Here is a 16741-nt window from a genome sequence, read left to right on the forward strand (position 1 = left end):
GTAGACCCGCTGAGGGGGAAATTAAAGGGGCATTGTGGAAACTGCTATTGGAGGCTCTGCACAGGCACAGGAAATGACAAGTGTGCAGGAACTCGGGCTTACTGTAAGGGAAATTGCTTTGGATTTTTATTTCCAAATTCTCTGAGGAATCCACCAGCCTGAATCAGGTGTCTGTTTGGGGCTCTGCTCTGCAAACAGGTTCACCTGACAGTATCTTTTCCTCATTAATTTGAAATTTGCTGGCTGCAAATATTATCAGTGAAAACCATATTCTAATCTTGGATATAGATATAGAAAATGTGGCTTTAGATTATGGCCTTAGGTTATGGTGATATATAAAACACCTACAGGTATGAATTAGAATCTTTATGGGCAAATTTTAGAAATAAGGTACTAAATCTGTCTGTAATAATAGGTCAACTGAGCAGAAAATAGGAGCACAGGCTGTAGTTTGTAGACCAGTATCCTGTCACAACAATTTTGGAACATTTGGTTCTTGTTCTGTCACACATTCTTAAGAGTAGTTATGCAACTGCCTCCAAGATGTTGGCTGTTTCAGACAAACTTTGAAGTTAGCGTCCCTTCGCCTCTCTTTCTTGGGTGAAAGGAATCGATTTTTATGTGGTGGTCGAGGGTCATATTTCTCCTCAACAAACTTTATCTTTTGAAACTTTTAAAGAATTGAGCTTTAAAAATATAAGACTCTTGCTCTGAGGGAAAGGGGGCTCATTTTCACCTGTGGAGCACAAAGCGGAGGTTCAGGGCGGACTCTGGAGTCACGGCTAAGTCACGTCCTCATTCTAATCTGTAGAATGAGGATGACAGAGCTGTTACAGGGTTTAATGAGTTAGGATTTGTAAAGTGCAAAGCATATGCGGTACTATATGAGGACTTGTTAAAAAAGAAAAACAACCAGATGATTTTCTACTGATAAAGTCTTTTAGAACTTTGAGGTCTTTGCTTCTGTAAGGAACACAAACAGGTTATTATGAATTTGTTCAGCTGTCTGCTAATCAACAGAATCTGGGGACATGCCACTGTCATAAATAAGTGGGTCCACACCTATAGGAAGGGTGGTTCCTTGCGAGAAATACAGCCTCAGTAAATTTGACGCTCTGCTGTCAAACGTTTTTATGCAAGTGAGATAGAGTGCACCTCTATATCTCACCCCCCTGCTTGCAATTCTTTTTGAAAAAATTTGGAACGAATGACCAAGATACCACCTTGAACCAAAGAAAGTTTGTATCTTATGGTAACAAATACTGTAACTTGAACAAAGTCCTAATTTGTAAGAGACCAATGAAAGGAGAGGATTCATTCTCCCTAGAAATCAGTTAATATTGCATTATTAAAATGTAGGGGAAACCCCTTTTCTAGAGCTTTGCTGGGGAACCAGAATTTTTAGTTTGTTTTAAACCTTTTCTCTATGCTTCAGGAGTCTGTATTTCTGCAAATAATATCACATTATTAGTGTAAATATTTAGAGAAAACACCTATGTAGACATTGTTGGTTTTGCAAATACTGATATAATTTCTTGTGTTTTTCCGTATCGTCTACAGAAAATAATTAAATAGCCCAAAATTTTAAAGATGTTTTGAGAAAAAAAAAATCCCAGCCAACCAAACAAACCCCCCAAACCTTTCATTTTGCCAATAATGTAAAGCTTTTGATGACAGGTGGTATGTCCTGTTGGTTGAAGACTTGGGCTCAGAGCTAGATGGATGTGGGTTTGAATCCTGACTTTCCCACTTATTAGCTGTACTATCTTAGCAAGTTGTAAGGCCTTCAGTATATAGGTAGGTTTCTACATAGGCCTCAGTTTGTATACAGCCTTATAGGGCTGTGAGAAGTAAATGTGTTCATATGTATAGAATGTTTAGAACTCTGCCTGGCACAGAGTAAGTGTTCACTGTTGAGTTACACTATTAGTTACAGTAGTGTAACTAACTGGTTACACTATTGAGAATCTGACTACTGTGAACAGTTACTTCATCACTCTTTAAAGACAAGACACTGTTAAGTGATCTAGGACTTGGTTTTTCTCTCTCTTCTATGCCATTTATTTTCTTTTTTTTTTCTATGCCATTTTATTTAGAAATTAAAAAGCCTTAACGTGATTGATATGTTTAAATGTAGGATTAAATATCCCAACACAGCTCACGTGTTCATGTCTGCTTTTGAAACTAAAACTTGACAATTTGAGGCACGAATACTATGTCATTTGAGTCTATGAGAAATCTAAGGCCTTGAATCTAGAGAGACTGTATCATAGCTGAGGCTAACTCTACCTAGACTGTTGCTCCAACAGGGCATTATGCCTATGGGTTTCTCCAAGGCCTCACTCAAGCCTCTCACACAGTAGGTGTTCAATAAATATTGGTAAGGAATGAATTGTTCATTTTAGAGATTTTTGCAGGAATCCAGTTGATCAATAATGATTTGACTTTTGTCAAACTATATTCAATTGGGTGAGTTCTGTATGTATATGTACAAGCGAAAAAGGAGGAGAAACACTTCCTCTTTAAGTAGGGAAACCCAGTAACTTTCCAAACAATAATACTGCGTAAGTAATAATATCAGAAACCTCCCCATTCTACTCTCCAACGTTTTGAAGGCCTAGGACCATAACATTTTAGGACTGGAAGAGGTCTCCTAGGCCAAGCTCCTGATTTTACGGAGGAGAAAACAGACTTGGAGAGTTTAAGCCGATCGTCCAAGGTTCCACAGCTCGTCGAAGGGCAGAGTCAGGACTGGAAGTCTGGTCTCTGAAACCTGTCAGCCCAGAGTCATTTCACCAGCCTCTTGGTAAAACAGTGCCCTTTGATTTAAGCATATCTTTTAATAGACAAACCAGGTGTAAAAAAGGAATATCAAAGTGGCGTACTGATGACAGCATTCGTCAACTCTTGCAGCGACCAGTTCACCCGCGCATGTATGCAGGGAGTTGCACGCCGCCAACACCTTCGCTTATATCGCGCCAACCTTAGGGTAATGCTAGTAACGCTGACCTGCCTTCTTTATTTGTATTCATTTATTTAGCGAGCGGGGGCAATGGCTGGGTAATGCACTCTCAGCTGTTAAAGATGAGGAGGCAAGACCCACCATCGGAGCGCATCTTGAGAGAGCAAACAGCATTGGAGGCGGGAAAACAACCAGGGGCAGAATGAATGTGTGCGTGGGGACTTTTGCTAGCGAGTGGGCAAGAGGGCGTGATCAGATTACTGGAGGTTTTAGAATTTTTAGATCAAGACGGAGGGAACCAAATAACCCAACTAACTCTTCCAGAGAGCCCTGAGAAGTTGGAAGGACCTAGTTTAAGGGAGGGAATCCCTGCAGCTCGCGCCCACGTTCCACCCCCCCGCACCCCCGCCCCAATCCGGCTCTTCCCCGACGACTGGGACCCCCCCACCCGACGCCCCAGCCTGGGCGCACAGCAGCACAGCAGTTCCCGGTACTCCTCTCCTCTCCCTCCCTCCGCGGTCCGAAGGGAAAGGCAAGCTGTGGCAGCGCTCGGGGTTCATCCGTCAGCCTGAGAGGAAAAGGAGGAGGAGAGAGAGAGAGGAGGCGGGCGGCGGGAGGAGGAGTTTCTCCGCGGCCCGGAGCTCCCGGGGGGACCGCGGAGGAGGAGCGCCCTTCCCCCCGCACGCTGATTGCTGTGGCGTCCTGCCCGTCCCCGCCCGCGTGTGTGAGGGGGAGCGAGTGCGCTGGGTCGGCCCGATGGGGGTAATCGAGGGTTTCGGGGACGCCGAGCGGCGCTTTCCTCTTCCCAGTGAGTGAGGGAGGGAAGTCGGCGGCTCTCGTGCCCGGCCACTTTCCCTGCGCGATTCCCTGAGCTCCCTGCAGGAGGAGAAAGTCCCCGGCGGGTCCGGATGGCGTAGTTGTGCCGCGGCGCAGCAGCTGCCGGAGCTCGCCGCCGCCGGGCGCGGGGTGGGGAAACTTCGTTCTGCTTCGCTCCAGCTTGTGGCGGGTGGATCTCCGCTTGACACATCGCCTCCAAGGTACGCGCCGGCTCGGCCCCGCGGCACTGCCGCCGGCGCCGGGACGCCCTTGGCCGCACCGCTAGCCCAGCACCCGTTCCGGCCGAGGGCTCTGCAGGCTGCGCGGTGCCAGTCGGCGTTGCGCGGTGGTCCGCGCCTGTTTCCCGGCCGGGGGTCGCTCCGGCCGCCCGGACCCCCGGGCTTGTGGGGGCGGTGTTGGTCTGTTAGTGTTTACACTCCGAGGTGCGTGGGCAGCGGCCGCCCCGGGGTGGGCAGCGCTCGGGGCGCTGCACTGTGCTGGCGAAGACATCTACTCCGCGCCTGCCCTCACTCTTCCTTTCCGCGGTTTCTTCTGACCTCCGCGGGGCGCGCTGGCCACTTCCCACTGAGCTCGTGACAAAGTCGGTGGGAGAGATTTGTTGTGGGTTTGCACGCAGTTGCCGTTGCAGAGGCTGCGGCCCCGGGACTTGAGCACCAACGTGAGCTACGCTCCCTGCGGGCCGCGCCCTCGGGGTGCTGTGCTGGAGGCGCCGAGCGCTGCAGCTCGGAGCCCCGCAGAGAATCCTCCTTCCCGCGTTAACTTACTAGCCACCTTAGCCAGCTTATTTGGTTAGAATACGCTGGAAAGTTGGACTGTTGCTAGGAGAATCTTCTTGCAGTCTTGTTCTTATTAGGGCGTTTGCCTCACTTTCCAGAATCATTTAGTGTAGGGAACCGGCTTGTCAAGCTTGAATTACCTTGACAGAGTAGAACTTAATGTGCCTACAAAAAGAGCTGAGAGAAATGGGAATTTCTCTTAGCTGTGAAATGGGAATAATAACAGTATTGGCCTCATAAGGTTACTGTGAGGACTGAATGATTTAAAATATATAAAGTACTAGAGCAGTGCCCGGCTCCAGGCAAGCGCTGCATGGCTATTAGTGGTGCTTGTCCTGAGCCCAGTGGGGACGAGAAGAGCAGGGAGGGTACGGGATGGTAGGAATGACAGACTGAGATAGGGAACCAGGCTTTTTCTGAACTCCGCATCCCTTCCAAGAGAAGTAAGCGAGCGGTTTGGGAGGAGAGAAGTCTCTACAAGTAGCAAAGCACATGTCAAGACCTTTTAATTTTTCTGAAATGGTACTTTAGATTGCAAACAGGTACTTCAGTGTGAAATTAGCTATTAATTTCTGATAATAATAATAGCTCACGTTTATTGGGCTCAAACTCTGTGCCAGACACTCTCCTAATACTTAGGGCACTTAATCGTTACACCAACCCTCTGGAAAAAACAGTATTAATAGCCCTATTTTACAGGTAAGACACTAGAGGTTAGTTCCTTAACTGAGCTATTACACAACTGTTAGTTCTGTCTGACTCCAGGGCTATCTTAGTCACTCAGCAGAGAGCAGCAAGTGCAGTCAGATTTGTGTGCAGTGAGTCCAGGCGTCTTCTCCCATCCTTCAGCTTCCCATTTGAGTTGAACACAGATCTCCTGAAACACAAATCAGGTATCTGTGATTACTTTAGGTGATCTGCCCAGGGGGGCGCCAAATTACAACTCCTCTGAAACTGACCCCAAGTAATTATACATAGAACTCTGATTTGTATTAATTAGTTCGGATCTTTAATCTTCATTTCTTTTATTAATTCTCCGGACATCGTTGGTCAGTGTTACATGGCTTCCTTAGGAAACAGCTTGGGGTTGGCACAGAAGGCAGGGAAATAATTCTTACCCCCTTAAGGGCTATTAAAATGAAATTGATTTCATGCCATTGTGTCAGCTAAAGGATGTTGCTCTGTTTCTTGATGTTCTCTGCTTTTGGCTATAATTCTGCATTGTTTAGTGTTTCAAGGCTTCAGCATGTTTTCAGCTCTTCAGTTTGTCTTTGTCAACTTTAATTTTTCCTGTTTTGATGGAATCTGACCATTACATGGCAGCTTTGCTTAACAACTGTTGATCCAGCTCATGTTTTTAAACATAAAAATCACCAACTTACTTTTGAACCCCAGCACTTCAAAGGCAACCCCTGGGGAATTCATTGTTATGTTGAATATTAACCAATAGGGGGAGCATAACACACTATGTATTGATGTCCGTTAGGCACCTAAACCAGTTTTTAGAGTATTAAACATACATTTCAGGAATGGACAATGTGTGGCTTTATCTAGCAAAATAACCAAGTTGCCTTCCGAGTTGACTATGGAGAACTGGGTTTAATTTCAACTGATTACTGTTAAGAATGACTGACGACAGGGCCTACATGTTGGATATATGTCAAGAACTCTCTGGTGTCCAGACAGATATTAAGTACACACACAGTTTATTGCCATTTGTTTTCCTTAAGAGGCATATGTAAAACGATTTTGTGTACTTTGAATGATATTTCAGATTATCTAGGAGAACTGGGAGTCTGGAGAGATCCATTGTGAATCCTTTTGTAATGATGCTCATTTGTCTTTTGTAGAAAACTGGATATAGTGAATTTGTTCTCAGGGAGGTTGGTGTACTCACAATCCTGTCATTATCATTTTTCATTAACATCTGAGTGCAAGACAATAAGGGATTGTTATGCTGAGTAACAGCATTTCTATTCCAGTGCATTTTTCAGAGGCTTGTATTTTAGTATGGCAATAGTTAAGAAGTATCATATTTGTTGAGTATAGATACAGTGTGTCTATAGATAAATATATAAACCATATTTAGGAATTAACATGCTTGCAAAAACAGTTAAACTGACTTTTAAAAAAGGTTTTCAATCTTTGTCTGAATTTTGTAGGCCAGTTTCCTTTCTTGTTTCTTGAGTATCAGGTAGTAGGGACTTAACTTTATTTACCAAGTTAGGGGTCAGGTGGATCCTACTTTATTTTTATTTATTTATTTTTTTGCGGTACACGGGCCTCTCACTGTTGTTGGCCTCTCGCGTTGCGGAGCACAGGCTCTGGATGCGCAGGCTCAGCGGCCATGGCTTACGGGCCCAGCCGCTCCGCGGCATGTGGGATCTTCCCGGACTGGGGCACGAACCCGTGTCCCCTGCATCAGCAGGCGTACTCTCAACCACTGCACCACAAGGGAAGCCCTATTTTATTTTTTATAATTCGTTCCTATTTATTTATTTATTTATCTATTTATCTATCTATTTATGGCTGCGTTGGGTCTTTGCTGCGGTGCGCGGGCTTCTCACTGCGGTGGCTACTCCTGTTGAGGAGCACGGGCTCTAGAGCGCAGCCTCAGTAGTTGTGGTGCACAGGCTTAGTTGCTCCGCAGCATGTGGGATCCTCCCAGACCAGGACTCGAACCCGTGTCCCTTGCATTGGCAGGAGGATTCCTAACCATTGCGCCATCAGGGAAGCACGTGGATCCTGTTTTAAAATACCTTTCAAATTTAGTTCTTTCTTTCTAAATCTCAGCATTGCAGTTACACTTCAGAGTAGCATTTTGTTTAGAGTCTAATTTAGTCTTCCAGGGTCTCATCTAGTTTACTTATTCAGCAAACATTTATCAGGCCCCAACTCCCTAATAGGCTTAAGGTTCCTGGTGTTGGAGTTTGGCAAATTAACTATCCTCTTTCAGTCCTCTGATAGCAGGAGGCCTTAAGGCTTCCTAGGGCTTAGGAAAGCTTATACACATTGACAAAATTTTTTGCTTAAAGAGAACTATTGTCCCATTCTTTTGAAGACTCAAAGGAATTAATCTTTCTTTTTTGCATGCAAACTTGATTGTATCTTGTAAAAGTCAGGTGACTCTTGCTTTTCTGAGGGCCTGCTCTGGGCCTAAGTGCCTAGGGAACTCAAATGTCCTTTGAGTACTAAGAAGGTGATCTCTGCTGACTTCTTTAGTACCTAAGTGATGACCAATTTCTTGGGATCATAAATTTGTGGAAATTCCTGACTTTACATCTTAAGCTTAACAGACAGAACTGTTAAAATTTAGAGGATGACTGCTAACAGTTAACATTGCTGTAATATTTTTCCTGGATGAATTTGCTCTGTGGTCATTTTAAATTACCCCTGTTCTTGATAATCCATTTTGAAAATGTATTTTTTCTTCTTTCATTGCTATTGGACAAAAACTAATTATAATCGTCAGGTTCATTAGTTAATGAGGACAGTCTTCATTTTTTCTTTTCTTTCTTTCTTTTTTTACTCAACAGTTATTTTGAAAATGATTTTATCACTGTTTCAGTCTGTCCACTGGAGTGTTTTTCTTATGTTTTTCAACTTCTTTTGAAATTTTGAAACTTAAAAAATGTTAACTACTTTTTGAACTTTGCATGACTCAAGTTAGATAATGTTTTTAATGGTCTTTAGCTTAAAAGCAATCTTATATTGCCTTTAGGAACACGGATAGTTTGGAATATAGAAGAGTGAATCTAAGGCATTTGTGGCTTTGGAAGAGAATTACTGCACCAAGATTCATGGCAGTAATTTCTCTGGTTCCACATCTTCAGAGTAACACTTGGAATGATAGCATTGTCTTTTTGTAGCATTTCATAAAGCACAAGCTTTTGCTAATTTGTTTGGTTTCTAGTAAAGCAGAAATAAATCAACACAGCTTGGAAGTGCCTTACAAAAAAGGATTTGGGTCCATTTCCTGGGCTCTGTCCACTTTTAGATTTCTTTTATATCTTTTGAAATAGCACATTTGTTTGTTAACTGACATTGAGATTTATTTTCTCTGCAAAGTTTTAAGATTTAGCACAGATTTCTGAGCATTCTTCCTTCTCTTAGGGAGAAATTTTTATTTCTCAACCAAGATGTGTGCAGTATTTAATGTTTGAAGCAACATTCATAAAATGTCTGCATTGAGGCCCGTCTTATTTGGACCTTATTTTACTTGTTTTATCCTTCAGTTTTCCAGGCCAAACAGCAAGACTTAATAGGCTGACAAGTAGGGGTATAAGGGATGGAGACCATATTTAAAATTGAGATTATCCCTGAAGGTCTGAAACGTGGGCTCCAGAAGCACACCCTTAGGCTATCCTGATATCTCCTGTTTAAGATAATTATAAGAAAAAAAAGATTAAAGTCTGTTGTTAGTGCTGGTAATTCCTTTAATGCTGAAAGCTTCAAGTCTGGGAAGAGGACTCAGAGTGATATAAAAGTTCATTTTTAGGATTTAATGTTAAATTGTTGCCACAGTAATAATTTAGAATCAAGTCTGAAGTGTTAGCTCTGTCTTCACTTTAAGGAAAAGGATGGTAATCCAGAAGCATATACTTTCCCTACCTCTAGGACACTGGGCTCTGGGAGAAAAGGGACTTAAGAATTCGGTGCTGTTTGCAGAAGAAGGAAGAATTGGGTGCTGTTTGTTATGTCCTTCCAAGCACATAATTCATTTTTCTGGTACATGCTGAAGGTCAGGTTTTTGTTTGAATTTGCAGATGGACCATTTGTAAAAACACATTCAAGTTGATTTAGTCCCTGAAAAAAAATGATCTTTAGAAAATAGTCTTTACAGATCCTAGTCCTTGAGTTTTCCTGTGATCAGATTGCCCTGGGAGAAGCTCTGGAGTTTACAGTCATGATGACTAACCACCAGTGATAGGTAAGAACACCAAGTGGACCAGGTGGAGGGTCTAGCAGAACTTTGGAGTTCTTTTTTAAAATTCTTATTATACTATTTTATTAATGGAAACTTGATGAATACTTAATTTCATTTGGTGTGTGAAAAGATTCCCTTTTGGGAGTATAATTCAGTTAGCATTTTTAGTAATTTATGTGTTTTGACATATGAAATTGGTCATTGGATGCAAAAATACACTGGTGGCTGTTTGCAAATTTCATTTTATAATTAACTGCATGATGATTGCTGGAGCAGAACGTTGCTTTTTTTTTTTAATACTTGGAAGGTTATTTGGGGTGAAATACTTAGATTCCAGTCTCAAAACCCTGTGTTCATGTGGTGCCCTAAGTACTTTTGTGTGATACTCCCTGTGTTGTTTTATCTCTTTTCTGTTTTTTTTTCTTTAAAGCAAAACATACTCAAACACAAAACTCTCCTTCTAAGAGTCCATAAAGAAAAAACGTCTCATTTTGTTATATTCTACTTTGTGCAATTGGCTGGCACATGAAATTCAACTTCGAGGGAAAGCACCATTGACTCATTACATACATTTTGCATCACTGCAGTGCAAGGTCTTCCCTATGTGTGTGGGAGAAGTTTCTGATCTTCTAAATGGGCATGTTTACTATTGCTGGTCTATCTCTTTTTGTCAGAGCCTTTCTGAGCAGACATTCCTCTTAGTTTTCTTATTTTTGTGTCTTTATAGAGATAGTTACTTGTTGTGTATTCATGATATACCATGTGAATCACGAAAAAATATGTAGCACCTGCCATTTTGTTTTGAGTCCATCATACTTACCCATTACAATACTGTGCAGCCATTGGATGCATCATGCTTTTGACACAGGAGCCAGGGGAAGGATGACCTACTTGATACATTTCTTTTTTTTTGGTACTTATGCCTTTTTCAGTTTGAGGCATCTTTATTTCATTATTAGAGTGGCTGCTCTCTATGATATTCAAGGTTTTAATTTCATTCAGTGTGGGCAAACAGGGAGGTTTCATGTAGAGGCAGTTCTACTAAATAAAAACAAACAAACAAAAAAACCAAAAAAAACCCCACTTCCAGAAAGTATCATATATAGATATGTTGTTGGGTAAGGCTTTGGTAATGTTCAAATGGGAGATAACTGAACACACAGAAGGGTCCCACTTAGCTTAACGAAGTAGGGAGGCTAGGAGAGAGAGGGGAGTGTCTAATTTATTAGGAGAAAATTCACTTTTGCATAATAATAAGCATTTAAATGTTTTCTTTGGAATTAATATATATTTCAAGTAGTTATACAGGTAAGAGATTTGCAAAAGAAATTTTGCTAAGGTTGAAGTTCTGTAGTTGGCAACTCTTTTAGCTCTGAAGATCCTGTTCTCTGAAGCCAGGAAAAAACAGCCTGTTTCCAATTATAAATCACAAAAATAGGGAAATTAGGCCAAGAAAAATGATCATTTGGGGGTTGGGTTGCTTTTTTTCAGAGGGTAAAGGAGAAAGGACCATAGATGCACATTTAAAAAAATCTGCTAGTTATTCTGTTGGTTTTCAAATGCTTTTCAAGCATTCTATATTGGAAATTAAGAATAATTTTAGGATTAAAGACTCTTCCTCCTTCAGCTCCTTTTTGTTTTTCAGAGAGCAAACAGAAGAGCAGTTAGGCAGCTTCTGCTGAGACTGAGGGGCTTCGTCTCAGTGTTTTGGGACCCCGCTGGTATTACTGGTAAAGCCTTTTCCTGTCTGAATGGTGCCAGGTTATGGTTCCAGCATCATACCAGGTAGTTGATGCTATGGTTTTTTGTTATACTTTATACTATGCTTTGAACGGAGATGTAGTCCCTGTGGATTAGCATTACTCTGCTCTGGGAGAAAGACTAGCGATGCTAGTGTGAGAAGAATCAGAGGTGAGAAGCCTAACTGGGAGTTGGATGGTGTGTGGGTGAAGATATTGTCCTCAGCACTTGTCGGAAGCAACTAGCCTTTCTTAAATAAAGCCTGCTGCTAGTTTCAGGATTAGTGGTCCCATGAGACGCAGGTGTTAACTAAGAAATCTCCTTTGTACCGCCAGAAGATCACCACCAAAACAGATCCTAGTTCCTGTTTCTCACACGTTACACCTCCAGAGTGCTGAATAAAACTTTCCTGATGGTACAGAATCTTTGATAACAACGTAGTCCGTCGGGGCCAGTGGTGTGCAGCTACTGGCTCTTTTCTTCTCACCTCGGGTTAACAACTCGGCCTGCGGCAGGCAGACTCCCACGCCCACTGCACCGTGACCCATGATGGGCGGGCGCCAGAAAAGGTGCGAAGTGCAAAATTCCGTGCTTGTATTCAGTCAGCATCTTCATTGTCCTCTCTTTGGTGCCTCTGCTGCTTTAGTCTCCCCCACGTTTTATTACCTTGGTTTCCGGGAACTACTTGTCCTGGTTTTCCCCATTTCCTGCCCGATCTGTCTTCAGTTTTCCTTCTCAGTGCTCGCTCCGTGCGGGTCGGCGTTCTCCACCTTGCATCTGCCCTTTCCCTCCTCTCCTCGGTTGTTCAGTGGTTCATGTTTCCATGCTTCAGTGGCCACGCCTATGCCAGTAACTCCCAGTTTTATACGCTATACCCTATTTCCAGCAGCTACCTGGCTATTCTGTAGGTTTTACTGTTAGAACTAAGTCCCAAACCCGACATACAATGTCTCTGTGGTCCCCAGTCTCAACTCCTTTATTTCCCATGTCAGTAAGTGGCACCAGTTATCAAGCTAGGAGCCTCAGGCATACTCAGTTTCCTTTTGCTTACTTGCCCCAGCTGAATCCCGCAAATACCATGGTGTCTTACCTTTAGCAGATCTCAACTGGCATTTTCTTTTTTTCCCCGAGTTCCAGGAAACTTTATTTATGGACACAAAAAGTAGAATTTCATATAATTTTCAACGTATCTTGACATATTATTATTCCTTTGATTTTTCTCCATCATTTTAACATGTAAACACCAATCTTAGCTCTAGAGTAGGAATTGGCAAATAGACCTGTAGGTCAAACCCTGCAATTGACATTTTCTTCTCCATTTCCAAATCATCATCTCACCTGGACTATTGCAGACATATTGCAGTTGGTTTTCCAGGCTTCATCATCTCTATCTCAAATTGTTCATCCATTATGATTGGTACCTTCTAAAATACAGATCTGTGTTTTCCTTTCTTACATTTTAAAAGTGTCTGCTGTTCCATTATCCTTGGCATGGGATATCTGGTTATTTACAAGGTAGCTCAGCCTACTTTTTCAGCCATCATTCCTTCACTTCTTCTGTGAACCTCACTGTGCTCATACCAGACTCCTTCTGGTTTCCAGAGCATGCTCTGTGCTCTCATGCCTTGTTTCTTTAGTACTGGCCTCTTCTCTAGCATCCTCTCCTTTCCCTCCTTCCTTGTGGCTCCCTGCTTACTCATCCAGGCTATCTCCATGGTCAGCTTTTCTGGTGAAGCTTCACATGGCTCTTCCCTGGCAGGTGGTTGGTTGCTTCCTCCCTGTATTTCTCTTGCAGCGTTTCTCCTGCTGCCTCGTGAGAACTTACTTTCTTCTTCTGCCAGATTGTAGACTTCTAGAGCAGGATTGAGTCTCACTATCTTTGTATCCTAGGTGTGTGGCATGGGCATGACATACATGTTGTCAAATTGAATTCTTCAGCTTGGTTCCATTTCTGTTAAAGCTTGGGGGAAAGATCAAGTTTACAGCTGATATAAATTATAACTTTTTGTAGAAAAGACAAAGGAAATAATCAACTCAGAATCACAGAGTTTAGCATTAGATTGGGGCTTAGAAATAATTCTCTTGAGGTCCCTCTAAAGAGGAGGACAACCAGGTACAGAGAGGTTAGGTGGTCTGCCCAAGACTGCACAGCTGGGAGTACTGCTTCCCTCTGCCCCTCTGCAGTATTCTCCACCCAGTAGCCAGAATGGCCCTGATAAAACCTAAGTCAGATGCTGTTATTCCTCTGATTAAAACACTCTCTTGTTCCTGCCTTTCTCAGAGTAAAAACCCCAATCCTTATAATGATCCATAAAGCCCTATACAACCAGCCGGTGACTCCCTTGCCTGTTACCCCTTTGACCTCACTTCTCTGCTTTCTGGCTTGTTTACTCTGCTCCAGCTGCTTGACCTGCTTTACCTTCCTCATACTAGACACACTCTGTCTCAGGGCCTTTGCATGTGCTGTTTTCTTTGCTTGGAATGTTTTTCTCCCAAATATCTACAGAGCTCATTTAATTTTTTTTGAATTTAATTTTATTTATTTTTTTATACAGCAGGTTCTTATTAGTCATCCATTTTATACACATCATTGTATACATGTCAATCCCAATCTCCCAATTCATCACACCACCACCACTCCCACCCCCCGCCGCTTTCCCCCCTTGGTGTCCATACGTTTGTTCTCTACATCTGTGTCTCAATTTCTGTCCTGAAAACTGGTTCATCTGTACCATTTTTCTAGGTTCCACGTATGTGCATTAATATACAATATTTGTTTTTCTCTTTCTGACTTACTTCACTCTGTATGACAGTCTCTAGGTCTATCCATGTCTCTACATGTGACCCAATTTCGTTCCTTTTTATGGCTGAGTAATATTCCATTGTATATATGTGCCACATCTTCTTTATCCATTCGTCTGTCGATGGGCATGTAGGTTGCTTCCATGTCCTGGCTATTGTAAATAGTGCTGCAGTGAACATCGGGGTGCATGTGTCTTTTTGAATTATGGTTTTCTACAGAGCTCATTTCTTGTAGGTCCTTACTCAACACAAAATAAACAAACAAACAAAAAAAACAAAGACTCCCAAATACTTCCTTTCTCTCTTCTCTGCTTTATTTGTTTTCTTAGCATTTATCTCTACCTCACGTATAATTATATATCTTGTTTATAGTCGATCTCCCTTGACTAGAATGTAAACTCCACAAGGGCAGGGATTTTTGTATGTTTTATTCCCTGTTGAATCCTCGCACCTAGAAGAGTCCTGCACTGACTGAGCAGGCACTAGATAAATATTGTTGGATGAATAAATAAATGAGAAGAAGCAAGATTTGTGGATTTCTTATACATCCAGTTAAATGTACATTTATGGCATTAAAAAGGGAAAACCATCAGATATGTGTAGAAGGAGAATCTGATTTTTAAAAAGCCTCATTCTAGACCTGTCAGACTAGAACACTGACCTCATTAATTGTCTGACTTGATCTTTAATTGTCTGACTTGAAGCAGCAACCGTGGGTTCTCCTCAGCCTTAAAAGTGGTTTGGGAAGACTCCCATTTTACCTCTAAAAGGCTAGGGCTTGCTGTGGTTTCTCTCTGCCTGTGGTTTGCCCTTTAACCCATCGGACTGCAAAGATGAAAAGTAAACACAACATTAAAGAAAAGAGCTGGGGGAGAGGGTATGGGGCAGAGGAGCAGAATTTCCTTGCGGCCCTGACATCTTCCCTTGGCTCTGGGCCCATGTACAGGGCTGCTCACTGGACCTTCTAGAGTTGCTTTGGGGCTGTGCTCTAAGGAACAGTCTGGAGACTGCCAGGCCAGACTCTTAAGTTTTGCTTTGATGTTCCTATTTCTTTGAAAAGAAATGTTTAGTTTAGACAAAAAGGACATTGGAGAAAGGATTTTTAAAAAATTAAATTACTGTCTTAATTTTGCAGAGAGGTTTTTAACCCTTTTCAAGACAGCAGTTGAAATTACCACTTGTGGACTTCCCTGACGGTCCAGTGGCTAAGACCTCTGCGCTTCCACTGCAGGGGGCACGGGTTCCATCCCTGGTTGGGGAAGTTCCACATGCCGTGAGGTGCGGCCAAAAAGAAAAAAAAAAAAAAAGAAACTACCACTTGCTTCTCTCAGTGGTGCTGGTGGGGATCTGGTCCTTTGAAACCAATGACTTAAATCCAAGGGGTGGTAAATTATACTTCTGAAGAAGCATCCAGTTCTTGCGGGTGGGGGCTAGGTTGGGTGTGGAACTCATTTATGTTAGTGTAACAGTGGTGGTAGAGGCATTTGCCCCCCTCTCTTTTTGTGCTAACATCAGTATGGTTCCTACAGAGCCCTCCTCATCAGGGCAGGAAGTCCAGCCAAGGAAGTCAAAGGCTTAGTAGGATGTTATTGGCCATGTACGAAGCTGCAGCATAATTTAACCCTGGGATTCAAAACCATCAAATTGAAAGTGAATTGTCTTGAATGGAGCTGTTGTCAATGACCTAGTTAAAAATCAAAGGTACCGTTTCCTGAACCCTAAGAACCTATGAGGTATTAAGTGCTTTATATGTTATTAACTTACTTAATCCTCATAACAACCCCATTAGGGGAATAGAATCATTATCTCTACTTTATAGACGAGGCATGGAGGTGTTTATTGAGTTGCCCACAGTTACACCACTGGAAAGAGGCAGTGCAGAGGTTTCAACCCAGGTAGGCTGGGTCCCCACCCTTTCCACTATATTATACTGTAGTCTGCTCCCGGAACACACCAAGCATGCTGTCAGTGCAGGGTCTTTGCATTTGCTATCCCCACTGCCTTGCATGCTTTTCCTTCAGATATTCATAGCTCTGCCTCTCATCACTGTGCTCAAATGTCACCTCATCTGAGAGTCCTTCTAAAAAGGGTTCTGGTCACTGATCCCACTTTGGGGGAATGTGTTCCCTCCACACCACCAAGCAATTCTCAGACACTGGCAGGGTGTCTAAGAATTCAGCTCAGCTCTGACACTATCTACTGTCCACCCAGAGATAGCATCATCTTCCACAGGTTAAGGACTCAAAGACCACTGTCCACTTCATTCACCAGTCAAAAGCCCAGGTTATTACCTGGGATTTTGACCCACTGGCTGCAGATTGGAGGTTCCCAGGACCTCCTCCTTGGACTTCAGACACCAGTCCCAGTCACAGGTCCACATTGTTACCTGTACTTCTGACCAGGCTGGCTATAAATCAGAGATTCCCATGACCCCTCCTTGGATTTGATTAGTTTGCTAAGAGCAGCTCACAGAAGTCAGAGAAACATTTTACTTATTAGATCACCACTTTATTATAAAAGGATATGAGTCAGGAACAGCCAGATGAAAGAGAGGCATAGGGCAAAGTATGTGGGAAAGGGGCGCAGAGCTTCCGTGCCCTCTCCAGGTGCCCCACTCTCCCCGCACCTCCATGTGTTCACCAACCAGAAGCTCTCTGGACCTTGTCCTTTTGGGTTCTTATGGAAGCTTCTTCACGT

At 42.8% G+C, this 16741-nt stretch overlaps 1 protein-coding gene across 4 annotated transcripts in view; it reads left to right on the forward strand.

Annotated features, from left to right (window-relative positions):
• Positions 1-3711: 3711 nt before the first annotated feature.
• Positions 3712-16741, forward strand: part of TGFBR3 (transforming growth factor beta receptor 3) — a 204870-nt gene continuing 191840 nt past the window's right edge. For all 4 annotated transcript variants that reach the window (XM_030868645.3, XM_060302886.2, XM_030868646.3 and 1 more), the window contains exon 1: positions 3712-3999. The gene's annotated coding sequence lies outside the window, so the exon portion shown is untranslated. The remainder of the gene's footprint in view (positions 4000-16741) is intronic.

Source organism: Globicephala melas, chromosome 1 (assembly GCF_963455315.2).
Source record: "Globicephala melas chromosome 1, mGloMel1.2, whole genome shotgun sequence".
NCBI classification, from domain to species: domain Eukaryota; kingdom Metazoa; phylum Chordata; class Mammalia; order Artiodactyla; family Delphinidae; genus Globicephala; species Globicephala melas.